This window comes from Sardina pilchardus, chromosome 7 (assembly GCF_963854185.1).
Source record: "Sardina pilchardus chromosome 7, fSarPil1.1, whole genome shotgun sequence".
Taxonomy (NCBI): Eukaryota; Metazoa; Chordata; class Actinopteri; order Clupeiformes; family Clupeidae; genus Sardina; species Sardina pilchardus.
Window position 1 is genome coordinate 4755886 of NC_085000.1, and position 18889 is coordinate 4774774.

At 41.5% G+C, this 18889-nt stretch overlaps 1 protein-coding gene across 2 annotated transcripts in view; it reads right to left on the bottom strand.

The window, feature by feature from the left end:
• rbbp8l (retinoblastoma binding protein 8-like) overlaps nucleotides 1–17414 on the bottom strand; it is a 56800-nt gene extending 39386 nt beyond the window's left edge. The window contains exons 1-2 of one of the 2 annotated variants that reach the window (XM_062540382.1): nucleotides 17370–17414; nucleotides 17090–17179 (exon numbers count right to left, since the gene is read on the bottom strand). The gene's annotated coding sequence lies outside the window, so the exon portion shown is untranslated. Of the gene's footprint in view, nucleotides 1–17089; nucleotides 17314–17369 lie in introns of those variants that run through there. The other variant, XM_062540381.1, reaches the window with a different exon arrangement.
• Between the last annotated feature and the right edge of the window lie 1475 nt (nucleotides 17415–18889).

Below are 18889 nucleotides of genomic sequence, written 5' to 3' on the forward strand. Positions count from 1 at the left end.
ACAATGAACTTTGAGGGGTGGTTGTTGGTGCTTTACAAAGCTTTGTGTTAATAAGTGTCGGTCCTCCTATCCTTCAGCTCACTGCGCGATGCAGTTGCGCATAGTGGCCACGAAGTCATTAACTGTTTACGACACAATACATGATAATTAATGCATGTTTGACATGTAAACAGGCCTTCAGTCCGTTAACTTAAGGCCTTCTTTTGCATGGGGTTGCTCGCATCCGCCCGTAACCTAGACTATTATGTGCGTATAGTGGCTGCATACTCTTGATTATAATAAGAGGCAAACTGTTACAGGACAACTTAAACTGACTTCCCCAATGCTTCCCCGCAGCACATTACATTTTAATATAGGCTAATATAGGATGAACAAAGTCTATGCTATATTAAATCCAGTAGCCTAATAATTCTATGTGCCACGTCCGATTTCGCAAGTGATGTAGTAGGCTACGTTTAAACATCGACAAACGTCTGTGAGACTACCCATTTCATGAAGAGCAATTGTCTTGTGCGATCATTCCCCCTCCCCCACACTTGTCTAACCAGTTCACTAGACATTATAGCCTACCTGTAAGCGGCATTGAGGACGATTGCCTCCCTCCCCCCTCTCTCTCGACAGACACTTCCTGACACTAGGGCTCGGGATCATGACATCAAAACTTCGCGGGCACAGCCACATTGACAGCTTCACTCCTTAGTTTACTATGGATTACTATGGATTTACTCCCGCCTTTTAGTGTGTTCCTGTTACTTAGTTTTTGCCTTCTTGGTAGTATGTTGCTGTGTAGTGGGGTGTAACAGTGCAACCCACGATCGCAAGAGGAAAAGAATAAATCGCTACTATATTTCTGCTTCTTGTCTTGTGCATCTGAATGAATGGATATTACGTTCAGTGCGCTACCAAATGGCGGCGATATTCCTAGAATGCAAGGCGTGTGCCCGAGCCCTATTATGTAAATGTAAAAATGTGTGTGTGTGTGTGTGTGTGTGTGTGTGTGCGCTGAACCACGAGTTCATTTATTCGCGGCATGCACTTGAAACGCCGATCAAAAGTTCTGACATGTTAAACTGACGTTAGTCATTAATTCACCACATGATAAAATGCTGTTATATTGACGCACAGTAGCCCAGTCTATGTCTATCTCTGAATCAACATGAACATGCATAACGAGATCCATATATTCTAAGTTGCTAGAAACTTCTTTTGCGGAGCTAGGCCTACTAGTCGATGGTTACAATGAATCACCCTCACTGCCCTATCGCATATCTGACCATCCATTGTTATAATGTTACAAAATGCGCGATCTTCTCCAATCATGTAGCCTACGGTTATAAGTAAAGTGACATGATAGGCATGTAGGCCTATTAAAGATATTTCTGTTAAATACATTTTATTTTCAGTTGTCAAAAGTGGTGGGGACAAAATCTGTGATAAAGTGCTGGGTAAGCTACCCAGCGTCGCCGGTTAAAATGAACATGCCTCCGTTTTAAAATAGCCTATAGGCCTACACATTTCTAAGTATTCCTAACATAAATGTAGCCTAAATATCCATCTTGTCCATCTCTTTCGTCTTCGCCTTGACAATAATAGCCTATTCACGGAAATGCGGTCTTGTAACCGTAATGAATTAATGAATTAATCTAAGGATGCCTATATCGAGTCTTTCAGGTTGAATTGAAGGCTTCTAAAACCATTTTCATTAATTTCAACAATGGTTTATTGAAACGTGGTTTGATTATAATTTCGCCAGTCATCACCTTCATTTTAATGATTAAATGAGACGGATTAAATGAGACGGATATGCGGAGCATTTCTCTCCCTCTCCATTGACCAAAACGTTGCTCTGGCATCTCTGCTGGACTGACTGAGTTATAGGCTACGTCGAGTGAGAGAGCCAGCTGTGAGGTACGCTGTAAAACATTCGAAAACTCTGAAACTGCAATCTGACATGCCGAGCGTAATGTCTCTTTTCTCCGCTTGTCACCAGCGCGGTGTCTTCGGGTTTTTCCGTGTTTTCCGGTATGAGCCGAACCTTCATTTTATTAAGGCGGTCTTATGTTGCCCCCTTGCGGTTGCAGTTTTAATTAAAGTCCCGATGCTTCGGGAGTCCCGATGTGCGGGAAAGAAAGGAGCATTCTCAACCCGTACCATCTGTAGAAAGGGATAGGCCTACCTTCTTATTCGTGATTTCTGGAACAGCGGTAGGCTAGCCTACTGAAAAGGGTTTGACATTCTGCTATTTTATGCTGTTGGTTACATATACACATGGAAAACACTTGATATTTAAAGGAGCCGTATGTAGTAGTGATGCGCGGTTCAGCCCATTACCCGCGGATATCCGCGGGTTTACCCGCGGGTCGGGCGGATTTGGGTAGGCCTAATAGTTTTTTCTAAATATTGCGGGTGGGTCGGGTCAAAAAAGTAAAAATGCACATTTCTCACTTGTTAACTTCCGACATATTAGGTGGCGATGCGCCTGCAATACAGGAGGTGTGGTCGAGCGCAAAACATAATTTCTCCTAAATTCAGCACCCAATTGCGCCATGCGTGACTGACTGAAAAAGTCAATCGCGCATTCGCTACTTTATGGACATGGAGCCTAATGATCTGGGATATCGAAGGTTGTGCACAATGCGAGAACACCTCGCTTCTGTCATAGGCTACACGAATAAACAGCTGTGCTTGTTAAATGCTTGGCAGTGTTAAACGCAAAAGTAGGCTAGCCTATGAAGTTGCAAGGGGAAATATGAATGGCAACTTGTTATGAAGATGAGATTTAACACTAGCTATGTCTAGGCTGCAGATTATGAATGGTGTGGAGGAGCGCAGATTGTCAAAATGACCGATCATTGTAACCCGCTGTTGTCCTCATGTGGGCTAATTAGGCTAGGAAAGACGTTAAATGCGTTTTTTCCTTTCCGCGGGTCGGGTCGGATTTGGGTCACAATTCGAACATATTTGTGCGGATTGGGCGGGGCGGTTTGGATCTCCTGAAAAGTCGGGTTGGGGCGGGTTTTAAAAAAAGCCCACCCGCGCATCACTAGTAGGCTAGGCTATGTAGGAAATGTATTTCAATTAATCATAAAATGGCCCTGATACTGTATGTCACTAGACATTGAGAAATCATGCTAATTTCAAATACTTATATCACTGACAACAGTAGTCCGGCCAAGATATTTTCATTTAAAAGTGAAGTTGCAGCCCTCAACTGATGTTGATGTTGTTATGTTGTGTTTTGGTTTGATGCGCCGCCCTACACTTATCTACGAATCACGAAGTCAGTAGTATTTCGCCATCCGGGTTGCCAGCTATGCTAGTTACCACCAGCAGCTGCAGCTACAAACGTGTTGGATAAAATATGTCTACCGTTATGGAACCTAAAAGACCTTGTTATGAATCCGAAATACGTCTAAATAAAACAAGGATTTAGGAGATTGAGACGGCTGAAAACGGAGAAGAATTTGAAGACAGACGTCAGTGTTGTTAATTTGCTCCTGGACAGGTAAAGATTCATCAGTTTGGCTAACTTACTTGTAGGCTACTGTAAATGGACATTTTAAATAGCCTATTCATGACAGTTGAACAAATTATGCAAGTTCGTGCAAAGTAACGTTATGTTGACCATATGGAGGAGGTGGGTCATTTAATTGAAAAGGTAGGCTAAGGAATTGTTTGGGAAATAAAAGCAGCTATAGTCATTGCTAACGTTACAGGGATGCAAACAGACATGTGGTCAAAAAGGAGTGAGCCTCAGAACGGGGGGGGGGGCGACTTATCGGTGTCTAACCTCTTTTGGAGGAATAGGCCTAATATGGTCACTACGGTCAATGTAGGGGGTCATGATATACAGTATCTTTATCCTGTTTCAAAGTTGCTGCACAACCATCATCTTGGTAAACTATCCTACCTTGAGCATACACTGTATGCCATAGCCACTGTATTGCTGTTCTTACTGCATCTTGAAATGTCTTGAAAGTACACTAGTGTAACCCTCTTTTTGTCCAAAATAAATTGCAAAATCTCTCTAAACCAGCTGTTTAGTACAGTAGCCTATATGCCTTTTAAAGTTTTGGTGAATTATTGGCACACTAATAATGTAGACAAAACAATGACTGTTGCCAAGTACAAACAAATGCTGGGAATACCATTTTTAGATATAGGCAATTTATTATGTCCAACTAGCTCTTATACAAGACGACAGCTCATGTCAACACATTATTTGTGTAGGCCTATATTCTAAGCTGTTAGGCTACATGTATGATGGTATGATGTGTTTTTTTTTCTTTTCTGTCATAATTACTATTAATATATTGGTTCAATTAATTTACATGCCTACTAGCACTTCTGGCAAGTAGGCCTACCATTGCCTAATAGATTCCTACAAGTTTTTTGTCAAGGCAAGTTGCTGCACTGCCAGCTACATCTAATCCAAACATAGAAGGCCAATAATAATAGGATCTATTCTAGTTGGTTGGTAATCCAAATGCAAAAAAAGTATAAAGACTAAACCAAAATTATGCTAATTAGCGATTAGCCACGTTGCTAATAACTACAATGAAAACGGTGCTGACAGCTACTGCAATAAGGCCATCATTTATAGGCCTACAACTACATAAACAACAGAACATAACTTGAAATTAACTTTACTCACGTTATTGTCTTGCCATAATGGGCAAAGTAGGCTATAGTCATTGAAACTTTTGTTATGCTCCACACAGCAGACATGTGTACTCTTTCCGACACTTTTAAGACAAGGCTATTTTTGGACATGTTGCGGGAGACATAACGAGCCGATTGATCTGACTATAATTTTTATTTTATTGATGATGTCAGCAGAGCCAGCTTCTATAAGCCATCGTGTGGTGTGCATGATGATGAACGAACCTTATTGCCAAGAGGTGGATTGCATTCGCACTGAAAGGGATATTTAACACACGCCTTACGCATGTCCACCTCTTGGCATATGGATAAGGTTCGTTCATCATGCACACCACACGATGGCTTATAGAAGCTGGCTCTGCTGACATCATCAATAAAATAAAAATTATAGTCAGATCAATCGGCTCGTTATGTCTCCCGCAACATGTCCAAAAATAGCCTCGTCTTAAAAGTGTCGGAAAGAGTACACATCTGTCTGCTGTGTGGAGCATAACAAAAGAAGACTGCGATATCCTGTGTGTTTATGCTGGTGCTTCATATTGCAAAAATGTTGTTAAGTGAATGAATGAATGAATGCTGTAGCCTATCTTGTCCATCAGTCTCAAACTAAGACATATCGACATGCACTGTCAGTGTAAAGCAGCTTGTCACAAGTCCATGCTGAAACTCGTGTGAACATTTGTGCACTGTTTCTTGTGTTATTAGCGTTATTGCTGGCGAGTGACCCCGGTGGGGTGTCCTACGAAGCTCGATTAGTGGCTTAGCGAGGTATGTTGCGCTCAAAACCAGGGTATGCTGTCATACGAAAGTGGATTTGTTTTAGCGTCGCTGTATCACCATGGTGTCTTATGCTCGCAACCAAACCTGGGGGGTATTTCACAAAACCAAGATAGGGGATTTAGACAGGCTTACTGGGTTATCCTGGATGAACATAGCCTTGACTTGGTTTCACAGAAGAGATCACATATAAGTTACCATGGGAATTTATACTTGGAAGCTAGCCTGCTCCCGACCAGGCTAACAGCCAAGCTAAGTTAATTCTAATGGTAATTACATTATCTGATTGGTTCTGCTAGCTGTCAGTCAAATCAGACCTCCATGCGATTTTTTCAAAGAGCTGTATTCCATTTATAAATATATTATTTGCTACTTGTATTTACTCGCAATCCACAGCAGAATGGCTGCCTATACCATATGGGTGTCATTTAAATTATGGTGGCCTTATAATTAATAACATACTTGTTGTTTGCTTCTTTTTTGACGGACGTTTGATGAATAGCCTACTGTAGTAGTTGGTTGGAAGTGGAGGGGACATTTTTCGAAGGAGTTTTCAACTAATTCGGCTTTTAAGACAAATTAAGATAATATAGGACATACTTTGTGCATCTTTGCGGTGGCAAAGAGCTTTCTTAATGACGTTGCGTGCTGAGACAAGGAAGCTCTCACACATTGGTGCATACGTAAATTTGCATTCAGTTGATCTGCCACACCTACTCCCGCTATGTAACAGAAATACTCATGATTCCCATCCAAAAAATTACAACTTTACCTCGTTGTTAGTCTATATCAAAAGCGGTTGTTCACTTTGTGTGCAAGACGCTATTTTTCGCGTCTTTTGTATTCCCACCGTGAGTTATTTGGGGGAGAAACGAGAACGCGCACACATACCGAATAACTTACACCTGTCTTGACCTAGCCCCCTCAACTCATCTGCGCTCAGCATTAGTGAAACGTATTTAGCATGTTTACTTTGACCAGGCTTGGTCAACCGCGTGTGTCGTCACTTATCTTGGATCTACTTACTCTGGTTTTGTGAAATAGGCCCCTGGTCGGGAGCGGGTTATGTGCTTAGTTATAGCTCAAATCGTGAAATATCACCGCCCTCTTACCAATTCTAACCAATCCATTATCTTGAGAAACGAAGTTATCTCACATGTGCTAATCTGTCATACTTTGAACAAGTCCAGCCCCGCCTCTGCAAACATTTTGAATCTCGAAGGCGCTTTTAACTATGTTGTGCGTGCAAATATGTCACTACTATGGACATGCATGCCATACAATATCTGATGACCATCGATTTTTTGATGTTATAGGTTAGACACTAAAAAAGACCACCCTAGATTTCGCTACCGCTCATAAATGCGGAAGTAATCGTTTTTAAACCTAGGCTGTCTTGTGCGTCTCCACGTTTCCCGATTGGTCAAAATCACCCCAACCACGAGAACGCGCACAGATCTGAGCTGAAAGCCTAGTTTGACAAATTTATCACATACCTGCTGTCGTAGGATCACTTAACTTAATACCCGAGTTGAGGCTTTGTGCAGCCTCGATATGTCTAGATAACCTAGATTTGTCTAACTTGCTTCGTAGGACACCCCACAGGTCACGAAGTTAAAGTTTAGGCTAATATCCTTAAAAACGTTTGTGCACAAATGTTTATTTTGCCTGCACAATCGTGCACAAACGAACCTATTAGGCTCTGTGTGGAACAATCAACGTTCGAACCGGAAAACAGAATTCAGAACTTCCGCTTTTCACTTCCGCACATTGCAACGCTAGTTACCTGCAGCGGTAGGTGATCTCCTCTGAAGTAACTGTGAAATTGGGCTAATTATAGTACAATTCTGATTTTTGACTAAAACGTTCCTGTATTTGTCTTCATTAAAATGTCACGATGATTAATAAATCAAAACCGGCAACATCCGCTCAGCAGTTTTAATGCTGAGATGCTGTGTCTGGGGATGATGGGGCCTTGAGTCTGCCAGATCGATATGGGTCCGAAACATTATGCGTGATAATTTCGTGATACGAAGACACTCTACGGTCTGCAGTCGGCATTTTATGTCGGGAGATATAACTGAAGGGGCCGACGCTGTTTGAAACCCGTGTTGTTCGCCTGAAAACAACTTCAGCCTGTCGGTCGCTCGGCAAAGCGTATGGCAGAGGACACAGCGGCAAGGGGAGGACGAGGAGCTGATCGATGCCAGCGTGTCTTTGAGGTGTCACGACTATCCTGAACCTTCAGTTTTGGATCTGGCATGCGAGAAAATTTCAGCACAGCAGCAGGCCATCAGCTACAGAAGCGACTGGAGGAGTTGTCGTTACTAGAAAGTTCCAAGAGCTCCGATGAGGACATTTATACCAGGTAGGAAAAAAGTTATACATTTAGGCTGCTTCAGTTCAGAGTCAATTCTGCTCCTCCTTCTGTGTGTGCTTTTTATGTTACACTTGTTTATCATTTGGCTGCCAATTTCTAATTTCAGACAAAGGCAGACATTATTTGTTGACTGTTTAAAAAACATATTAATATGAGGGCAGTGATGGGCAAGTTACCAGCTGCTCTATATTAAATGAAGCTTAACTACACAAAAGCTACCTAAAGACTAAATGTTGAAGTTATACATTTCACTAAAGTAGTTTGTTACATCAGAAGATACTTTTTAATTTCCAAACCAATAAAGTAAACCAGCTTCATGACAAGTAAGTGTATGGCAATAAAATAGCCAACATAACTCAGCATAAAATAAGTAACTTAATTGCCTTGATGTACACATGCTATAACACATGTTCAGTTCAAAAACAATATCCAAAATCAATTTGAGAAAAACAGGCTGCACATAGTAGTGACAGGAAGGTAAAGCATACTGAGAGGAGTGTGCATATGTGGCCTACTGAGAAAGTGTGTATAGGCTTTGTTGCCCAAATTAGATTTGCCCATTTCTTAAGTTTGCAGGATAAACTGTAAGCTAACTTTTTACTGTAACTCAAGCTCTTAACTCTAACACTTCTAAGTACTTTATTGTTTCGACAGTCAATTTCATAGACATTGCTTAACAAAACCCCACAATAGACTACCAACATCTTTGCCAACACAATTCCGTTGCTTCATCTCTGTCATGGAAAATTTGTTTGTCTTTCAAAATTACTGTTTTGTGTGTAAAAAATATTTAAGCAAACCGCAGTAGCCTGCATGGAAGCGAGTAGGCTAGCCTACCCTTGCTAAAAAAATATTAATTATTATTATACTCTCTCTCACACACACTCTCACACACACACACACACACACACACACACACACACACACACACACACACACACACACACACACACACACACACACACACACACACACACTAGAGTGACCTTTAAACCAGCAAGGATGAGGTTGTGCACAAAACTCATGCTATTAAATGCTTCACTAAATAAAACCTGCTATAATTTATGTTGAGCATTTGCACAGTTTTAGCCAACAATTCACCTTGATACTATTTAGTGAAGATGTATAGGCTACACATCCCAAAACATTTTCATTGTTAATTCCATGGGCTATCACCATTCCTGTTTCATTCCATGCGTCTGACTGCATGTCTGTGTGTATGGGTGTCTGCTTGTCGCAAAGAAATGTGATAGTTTGCTTGTTGTACTGCGTCAAGATTGACAACAATTTCGACCAATCGTGACTGTCTTAAGATTTCAGAAGGTTGATGGCGAGCCGACAGCTCGTTAATTTAATGGGTATCGCTATTCAAATGCATGCGAGAGGGGTAGGCCTACACAGAAACCACACAAAAAGACGCGCTCACACTATAAAACTTTGTTTTGCTTAACTGGGTGCTGAATCCTACATAGTAGGCAGGTTAATACGTCTAAAAGAAGCAAGGGGAAGAAGCAGTCGCAGATTTCAAACTTTTAATTGTTCGTTGTGCGCCCAAAAAGTTCAGCCAACATTTCGGCTACTTCTTACCTGCCTCACAGTAGCTTTTCTGGCCTCCTCCTCAATCTGTCCCTGCTGGGTCACGTCTCTCACCTCTTCCTCCTCCTCCGAATCAATTTGAATAGCTACTCCTTCCTCTGTGTAACTCTGTTGCACACTCGCATGTGCCTCTCTGAAGCCTGCACTCGGTGCTGCTTCTGCACTGCTGCTATACGACGGCCCTGTTTGAACTTGTGGTGGCAAACATTTCTGTAATTTTAGCACATTTTTGCTGCATCCACTTGTAGGCTTTTGCCTTTTATCTCGCAACTTCTCTGCGCCTCCCTTGCGCTTTTGTGGTTTGTCTTCGTACATTTTCATATACGAACGGTCTCAAACTCCAGTCAAGAGGGAGATGAGGCCGGGAGGGAGATAGGGAGGGCCCTGAGATTTCATTGGACTAGCCCAATGTCCATTAAGGCAGTCAACCAATGGGCCGCGATTCGCTACCGTTGTGGCCGTACGCTATATAAATCAGCCTAATATTTTTTTTAATTAAATTGACAGCCTCGGCCCAAATATATGCGTCGGCCCACCGGGCATTGCCCGGTATGCCCTATGGCCAGTCCATGCCTGGCTGGCAACCGTGACTCAGAGGGGAGGGGGAGGCGATTCACCGCTCTATAGTATTTTGAAAGTAATTGCAGTACTCGTTTTGGCCAAAATCCTACATATGGCTCCTTTAACTCATTCACTGCCATTGACGTCTTTAAACGTCATTTTAGACACATACCTTGACTGCCATTGACGTCTATAGACGTCAATTGCGTTTTTCAATGGGGAGGGCTCCTGGGTGGGCTTGGGAACGATCTGGCATGGTTTCAGGCTTGTAAACAGACTGTACTAGCGATCCGAGCCGCTAGATGGCAGCAGTGCCATTTGGATGGTTAGTATCTGCCAACATGCAGAGATGCAACATGCAAGATGCAAGCTAACAAACTGAAGATCGACCACAGTGGATCTAGTTTGCACGTGATCCAGCGAATAAATATGCTTACTTCTTACATCAAGGATGGAAAACATGTGAACGGTATGATGCATTTACATTGAATATTGCTATATAGACTAACAACAACTTTGCTAGTGCTAGCTTGCTAAGTCTACCGTCCTGTTCAGAGTCTTTAGCGACCATCAGAGTCCCTAGCAACCTTGACGAGACTGACGAGATAACAGTGCAATCGTGGTTGACATACTACTGAAACGCTAACGTTAAAAAGTTGATTTTCACAAAAAGATCGTTTTCTCCATTTTTTGGTCAAAAACAGGTGATTTTAGCATAACCAACCCATGTTCTACTGACGATTACTAAAGAACGGAAAACGATAGAAACAAACCGATTTTTCCTGGTAAAAGAAGAGAGTCTACTCTTTCATTTGGTACCTTTGGTGTTTACATAGTCATAAATCTCACCGTTCGGTGGATCTTGGAAAAACGGTCAAAATGTTGTAAAACGTCTGGCAGTATGGAGCGCTCTGCACTGAAAATGGCTGGCAGCCAATGAGTTAATTAATGTGCTACAATGCAGGCCTGTTAACTGTATGACAACAGTGGTTTATTTAAACTAGGCTACTTCATATCAATTTATTTCGACAGTCATCATGCTCATTTTAATGAGTAAGAATGAAAGTTAAATACTGTATTTAATGCACACAAATTCTGCGATATCTCCCGCGAAGTCTCACGCGAATCACGTCTGTCAAATTTGCAAAATCGTGTTCGGGACCATCTGCGTCTAAAACTTTCGCCCCTCCCGGTGACACTCAAGCTCTCGTTGACGTATGCAGCCAGCCGAAGTCAGCCGTTTCCGAACTCGAATGCACCTAGTGTGAACACGGGGTGACTGCTAGCCCTGTGTCTTCCCTCTGGCCTGCCTGGCTAAAGAGGGGCGGAGCAGTGACCTTGATTGGTTAACTGGCCCAAGTGCAGCCTATTTAAGAGCTTGGTGGCTTGCAACAATGCAGGCTCTGCTGCGAGAAGGTGTGTGTGCAAGCAGACCAGAGCCTTCCACCAGCCTATTGCACAAAACTAGGATAAGGGATTAACCCGGGATATCTTGGTTATCCTGGCTCAATTTATCCGTGATCCAGTTGCACAAAAGCGGGATAGGGGGCAGCAGGATATGTTATGGTATAAGTTACCATGGCGATTTATTCTGTGGAGCTAGCCTGCTCCTGACCAGAGGGGTATTTCACAAAAGCAGAATTAAGACATCCAAGATAATCGATAAAGCCAGGTTTGACATAGCGTTCTCTAGTCATCCTTGCTAAACTCGTTTCACTAACGCCAATCCAGGATGAACAGGAGCGTCTATGTCAAGCCAGGTGTAAGTTATTCGGGATGTGTGCGCGTTCTCGTTTCTCCCCCAAATAACTCACGGTTGGAATAAAAAAGACGCAGAAAATAGTGTCTTGCACACAAAGTTAACAACCGCTTTTGATATAGACAACAACGAGGTAAAGTTTTACTTTTTTGGATGGGGAATCATGATTATTTCTGTTACATAGCGGGAGTAGGTGTGGCAGACCAACTGAATGCACATTTACGTATGTACCCACGTGTGAGAGCTTCCTTGTCTCGGCACGCAACGTCATTAGAAAGCGCTTGCCTCCGCAAAGATGCACAAAGTATGACTATATATATACTTTAGGGCCGGGACTTTAGCGCGTTAATTACGATTAATTAATTACACAAACATTAATGCGTTAAAAAAATTGACGCATTTTAATTGTATGCCTATTTATTTTTGCACCGCGGAACGTTTCTCACTGGATGAGTTTCAGACGGACCGATTATACTGGAGCACCAAGTAACGTGCATGAGTTCGGTTCAGACAAAACAAACCACAGTGGCACAGTGAACATGAACAAAGAAGCTGATGTGACCGCGTTGGTTGGCCCCGTGGATGGGAAATGTTGTTACAAAAAACGAACGGATGGAAGCGTAGATAAGAGCATGGTTGTGTGCAACCTATGCAACAAGGACGTATCACCGCAGGTATCACCTCAGTGCAAAACATAAAGCAGCTAGCTGTTAGCGTGGACAAAGTATTGTGATACTCCAGACACTTGACTTGAGGGAAACCTCTGAGCTTTATTTATTAAACAAATAGCAACCGAGTTGCTGTTACAGCCACAACTCACGCTTATAACAGTAATCCACCGCACTTAATTCCATGTCCAACTTTCATAGACCTAAAAGAAACTTCACACTCAAAACCGCATACAAGCACACACGCACACACGTAAACTCCGCCCCCCAGTTTCCCTTAAAGGGACACAACAATTTCATGAACTCAACTAACAGGTGACACAATTAACAGGATATCACAGTATTATAGTTTACCTCTCTAGTTTATAGTCTACCTATCTATAGGCTACATGAATTTCTGAAAATGTACTATTTCTAAATATGGTATTGCTACACTTTATGGCAAAAATTGCACTGGTCTGTTGGACTTATTAATAAACAATATTTTTGTTGCTTAAGCTTAGGCCTATGTATTCAGTCATTATCCAATAGTAGGCTATACTAAAAATCCATGTGAAAAAAAAATACTTCTCACTGTTCTCAGGTCATATATTTATATACAATTAAAATGCGATTAATTTCGATTAATTAATTACAAAGCCTCTAATTAATTAGATTAATTTTTTTAATCGAGTCCCAGCCCTAATATACTTTATTCTGTCTTTAAACCAAATTAGTTGAAAACACCTTCGAAATATGTCCCTCCACTTCCAATCAACTACTACAGTAGGCTATTCATCAAACGTCAGTCAAAAAAGATGCAAACAACGATTTTGTAATTAATTATAAGGCCACCATAATTTAAATGATATCTAAATGGTATTGGGCAGACATTCTGTTGTGTTTTGCGAGTAAATGCAAGTAGCAAATAGTATATAAATGGAATACAGCTCTTTCAAAAATCGCATGCAGGTCTGATTTGAATGACAGCTAGCTGAACCAATCAGATAATGTAATTACCATTAGAATTAACTTATCTTGGCTGTTAGCCTGGTCGGGAGCAGGCTAGCTTCAGAGAATAAATTCCCATGGCAACTTATGTAGCATCTCTTTTGTGAAACCGAGTCGAGGGTAAGTTCATCCAGGATAACCAAAAAATCCCGGCTTAATCCCTTATCTAGGTTTTGTGAAATACCCCTCAGGCTCACAGCCAAGATAAGTTGATTCTAATGGTAATTACATAATCTGATTGGTTCAGCTAGCTGTCACTCAAATGAGACCTCCACGTGATTTTTTTTAAAGAGCTAGATTCCATTTATATATTATTTGCAACATGCATTTACTCGCAAAACACAGCAGAATGTCTGCCTAATACCATATGGATGTCATTTAAATTATGGTGGCCTAGCTTATAATTAATAACATAGCCTACTCGTTGTTTGCTTCTTTTTAGACAGATGTTTGATGAATAGGCTGCTGTAGTAGTTGATTGGAAGTGGAGGGGACATTTTTCGAAGGTGTTTTGAACTAATTCGGCTTTTAAGACAAATTAAGATACTTTGTGCATCTTTGCGGTGGCAAAACGCTTCCTAATGACGTTGCGTGCCGAGACAAGGAAGCTCTCACACACGTGGGTGCATACGTAAATTTGCATTCAGTTGATCTGCCACACCTACTCCCGCTATGTAACAGAAATAATCATGATCCCCCATCCAAAAAAGTAAAACTTTACCTCGTTGTTAGTCTATATCAAAAGCGGTTATTCACTTTGTGTGCAAGACGCTATTTTTCGCGTCTTTTTTTATCCCTACCGTGAGTTATTTGGGGAGAAACGAGAACGCGCACACATACCGGATAACTTACACCTGGCTTGATGAATCCGTGTCTGCTTATCCTGGATTGGTCTTTGTGCAACCAAAAAAGCCGGTATGCACATGTTTTGGATTCAGTGATCGCAGCTCAGTAACTTATCCCGGATATCTTAATTCTGCTTTTGTGCAACGGGCCCCCACCAGGGGGGTATTCCATCAACCTCGCTAAACAAGGCGGCGCTCAACAGAAATAGCCTGGCTTGAACTAGTGTAGACTTCCACTTGAAGCTAAAGCCGTTCCATTAACTCAAGTTAGCTGCATCTTGCCCTCGTTTATTCAAACGAGGCTACAATCAGCTTCATGTCTGCTCGTGCACGAGGTAGAAAAGTAGACCAAAACCATAGATTGACGAAAAGAGGATGCATGTCGTAAAATTAAGGCAAACTAGAAGATTTCAGTTCGATTTACAAGCGCCATCTACAGGATTTTCATCGGAAGTAATCAAATTGAACACGAGAGAAAAAAATAGATACAGTAGGCCTAGTTGCCTAAAAAGGAGAATAACGAAATCGTGGGCCTACTGTAAATCGCTAACAGTAATTATGATGGTTTGAATTGGGACTTTGATTGTCTTCACTCTGAACAAAACGAGTGAATAAGTAGGCTATTTAAACTCAAAACAACTTTGGCAGCTAGGCTATTCAACATTGATGACTTTTGTAGATTAAAAGGGTTCACTCTAAAATATTTTTTCGGTGGTCATAAAATAAATTAGTATTGTCCTGGGAGTATTGGGAGAAAACCTATTGTCTCCCATAAGCATATAGTTCTGCCAAAGTGTTTGTGAAATATAATTATCTGAAAGGCAATTTGGCTTTCAATGTCATTTCATAGGCCTAATTTAATTTGTGTAATATAGTTGGTTTGATATCCGAAACTATAGGCCTAATCAATAGACTATATGAAGCGGTTTTAATTATTATAGCCTTTACAGAATAAGCTGCCTCATCGTATAGCCCACTGACAGCCTGCCTACTGTCACTGAACAAGCTGTACATGACCCAATAGTGATGCCTTTCATTAAAGAGTAGGCCTATAACTAAACATGGCAATATTAATGTGTTAACATAGCCAATATAAATTCATCGCATGGGAACCGAACCCGAGAACTCGCAAAACATGCTTCGGTTGATATCCTGTCACGCTGCGCATGACACCACGACAGACTTCTTCTATGTAGAGACGCAAGATTCCTTGGAACACACACACAGATCAAGTTCAGACAATGTAAGTTGCATAATTTTCAGAAATTCTTTGAAACTAGCGAATAGGTAGCCTTAATCAATGATTGCAACACTGTCAGGAAAAAAGTTTCTCCTTCTACTTTCTAAGTTGTAGGCTAGGCCTACAGGTGACGAAAGCACAGGTTGACGGAACCAACTTTTGGGACTCGTTTTCCGACTGGTGGGTTTTTTTGCAACACAGATAAATTTAGCTCGGCAGTTAGCCTGCCACCGACCAGGTTAGTTCAGAAGCATATGTTACCCCAGCAACTCAGCTGAGATTCCTGTTAGCGGGAGTAATGGAACTGAACTCTCTCTAAAATTAGCGAGGCTTATCAAAGTTAGCCGCGATTTACGGTTAGCTGCGTTGATGGAATACCCCCCAGGTATGCCATCTTTTTGAGTGTTTCTGTTTGTGTTAGTTTTGTCCTTGTGGTTAATGTTTACCTGCTGGGGAACTAGTGTAATTGCACATGTGAGCTGAGAGTTGCTTGCTGTGGAGAGCTGTACGATAGTGATGGCGAACTGAAGCCTTCTGAACCAGTGAAGCATTCAATCCAATTGTATCGAAAAAACGTATTTATTTCCCACTTAATTGGTGGGAAATAGTCACCCTTGATATCAGCCTGCCCCCTCAGGCAAGCTCTGCCTGCCTCAGCCATTTGTTGCCCTCCTCCCCCTTTGTTAGAATGTCTGTGTTGTCTTTTGTGTTTAATAAATCCTTTATTTACGGAATTCATGTCTCCATATGCTTTATAGAACCTGTGCAGCTCTGTTTCAAGAAAAGTCTCAATCTCCTAAAGATTCCCTGAGGCGCTAGGCCCCAGGGTGGCGTAGTCAGGCTTCAGACATGGGGTGTTGGGCGTTTGCCCTGACCACCCTGTTACACTAGGTTCTGTGAAATACAATTAAAATCTTTGTACGTGTGCGAATGAGTGTGTGTGTGTGCATATTTATTGATTTATGGTGTCGGTGGCTTTTGTTTTTACAGTAAGTGACATTCTACATTCTTTCGGTCAAGGCTGAAGCAGGAACTGAAAACTGGTGGAAGCCACTTGAGTGAATGAGCACAAGGTGAAGGTGCGGGCACATGGATCTCTCAAGCAGAACTAATGTGTCTGTAACCAGCTCCAATTACAGTCTGAAAGACATTATTTTAATGTCGCTCGGTGGACCATGGCTGTCTAGCCAGTCTGAATTGACCAGCCATCTTGTGTTATGTCAAAATGTAGTAAAAAATTATCATGAAATCCCAAGTGTAAATAAGCAAGATCTGCTCGCTTGATCTTGAAATGGATATTGCTGGCTAAAAGTGTTTTGCGGTCGAACCAACACAGACCATTTATATAAACTTCTAGTCCACTCCCATCCCTTTCATCTCATTCAATACCAACAATTTAAACACTCACAATGAAACACAGTGTGATCACATCACAAAGTAAAGCAAAACTGCAGTCACAGAATGTGCATACTTGAAAATGACAAATTCACACTCAAACATAACTTCATTGTTGCATCCAACATAATACCTGAATAAATCCATGCCTGTGACACCCATAACACCTCACTATGAATTATCTCAGGAATACATGTGTTCCGTTAAACCACTCACCTCTGACAGTGTGCCTCAGGATATGAAATCTTCTCCTTGTCCAAAGTTCTCAGTCATAAAGGACCTCCATTGACCCCTAAGTGCCAAACACTGAGACAGAAACGGAGAAGCGAAGGGAGGGAGTGAGCGCAAGAATTGCAGAGTAGAGGAAAGACAAGGAAGAGATTTCCACAAGCCCTTGCAAGCCTTACACAAACACAACATCATCATTCAACACACACACACACACACACACACACACACACACATACATAATACATAGATACACATAAACGCTCACACTCCACCGCCACCATGGAGAACAGGTTTGAGCAGTCCTCCTCCATTGCACATTAGTTCCAGCTTGACCTGGTAAGACCAGTTTAGCAGAAATCCCAAATAACAGGAGGAACCGGATCTGCAGACTCTTACAGGCAAATAAAAGACCTGACAGAAGTACCTTGTTCAGATTAGATTATTTTCCTCCCCATCCACGCCTTCATTCTAAGACTTAAACCAAAGGCCATAATTTCATTAAGGGTCCCCACGGCTAAGCAACATGTTAAGTACACTGCACATGGCCCAGTGTTAGAATTTGATGCCCTGGTAAAATTGTTTTATTAATTTCATGAGCAAGATTAAAAGCATGAGTAAGATTGTAAACATTAGCGTGGGTGGTGATCCTGTCGAATGCTGAGGTACATGTATGTTTGTGGATACAGTATGGGCTCCAAGTGAAAGCCATTTTTAAGAAATTCAGTTGTGCATTACATTTAGAATGGACCAATGACAAAATAATCTATATTTGCAAATGCTGACTTTTTTTTAAACTGAAGATGACCCTGGGAGCTCTCTTGATTGATCAGGAGGCCATATGTCCAAGATGAATTTCTCTCGTAAGAGAGACAATAAAAAGTACTTAACTTAACTTAATTTAAGATTAATTTGCCCATTTTGGACAGTGATGGCTTCAGACTGGGTGCTAAAATGAAAGAAATTCAATCTTGCGGATGGTATGAGAGTGTGGAGTCAAGCTTTACACCAAGGCTGTTCTGCTGCTGTTGAGCTGGAGGAAGTTGGTACATATCCAGAGGAGGATGTCTTCCAGGCAGGTGTTGAGGGATTGTCGAAATTGTGTGGGTGCCATTGCATTGAGTTTAATGTAGACCTGAGGAGTCCATTAATAGCGATAGTATAAATTAATTGGACTTATAGGCCAGTCAATCTAGCTCAAAAAAGGGCCAAAACTTAAACTAATTGCAATAGTAATGGTTCATACTTTTTATTGATCCTTAAACCCTCCTGCATCACATATTAAAAATCTACTCATTTATATTTAGTGGAATATTATTCAAGGTCAAAGGTAGCAATTTCCAATGCATTTTGCCATTGGGATTTACTACAGGTGAAATGGGTAAAAATTTAAACTATAGATATCAAATTGAAACTTTCACAGTTGTTTACTCACATTAACTCAAGCGCAGCGTCAGCTTGTTAAGGAGGCAGGACCTGCATTTGTCCACCCTAATCACAGATCGACATCGCCAGGTAAATACAGTAAAGATGTGGAATTTATGAATTACACCGAGGCTGCACATTTGTGCTTTTTCTGATGGGCCAGACAGTGCAAGCATCCACAAAGTTTGCCTTTTACTCTTTAGATTGGCAAATGGGTGAGAGAAGAGCTGTGCCCTGAGGGAACACGGCATTATTTTGATGTCTGGCACATTGGGAAAAGTATGTATCCATTTTTGGAACCTCAAATCAAGTTTTGCTATTGCATTTCAATTAATACCATTTGTTCTAAACCAGGTCTGGGGA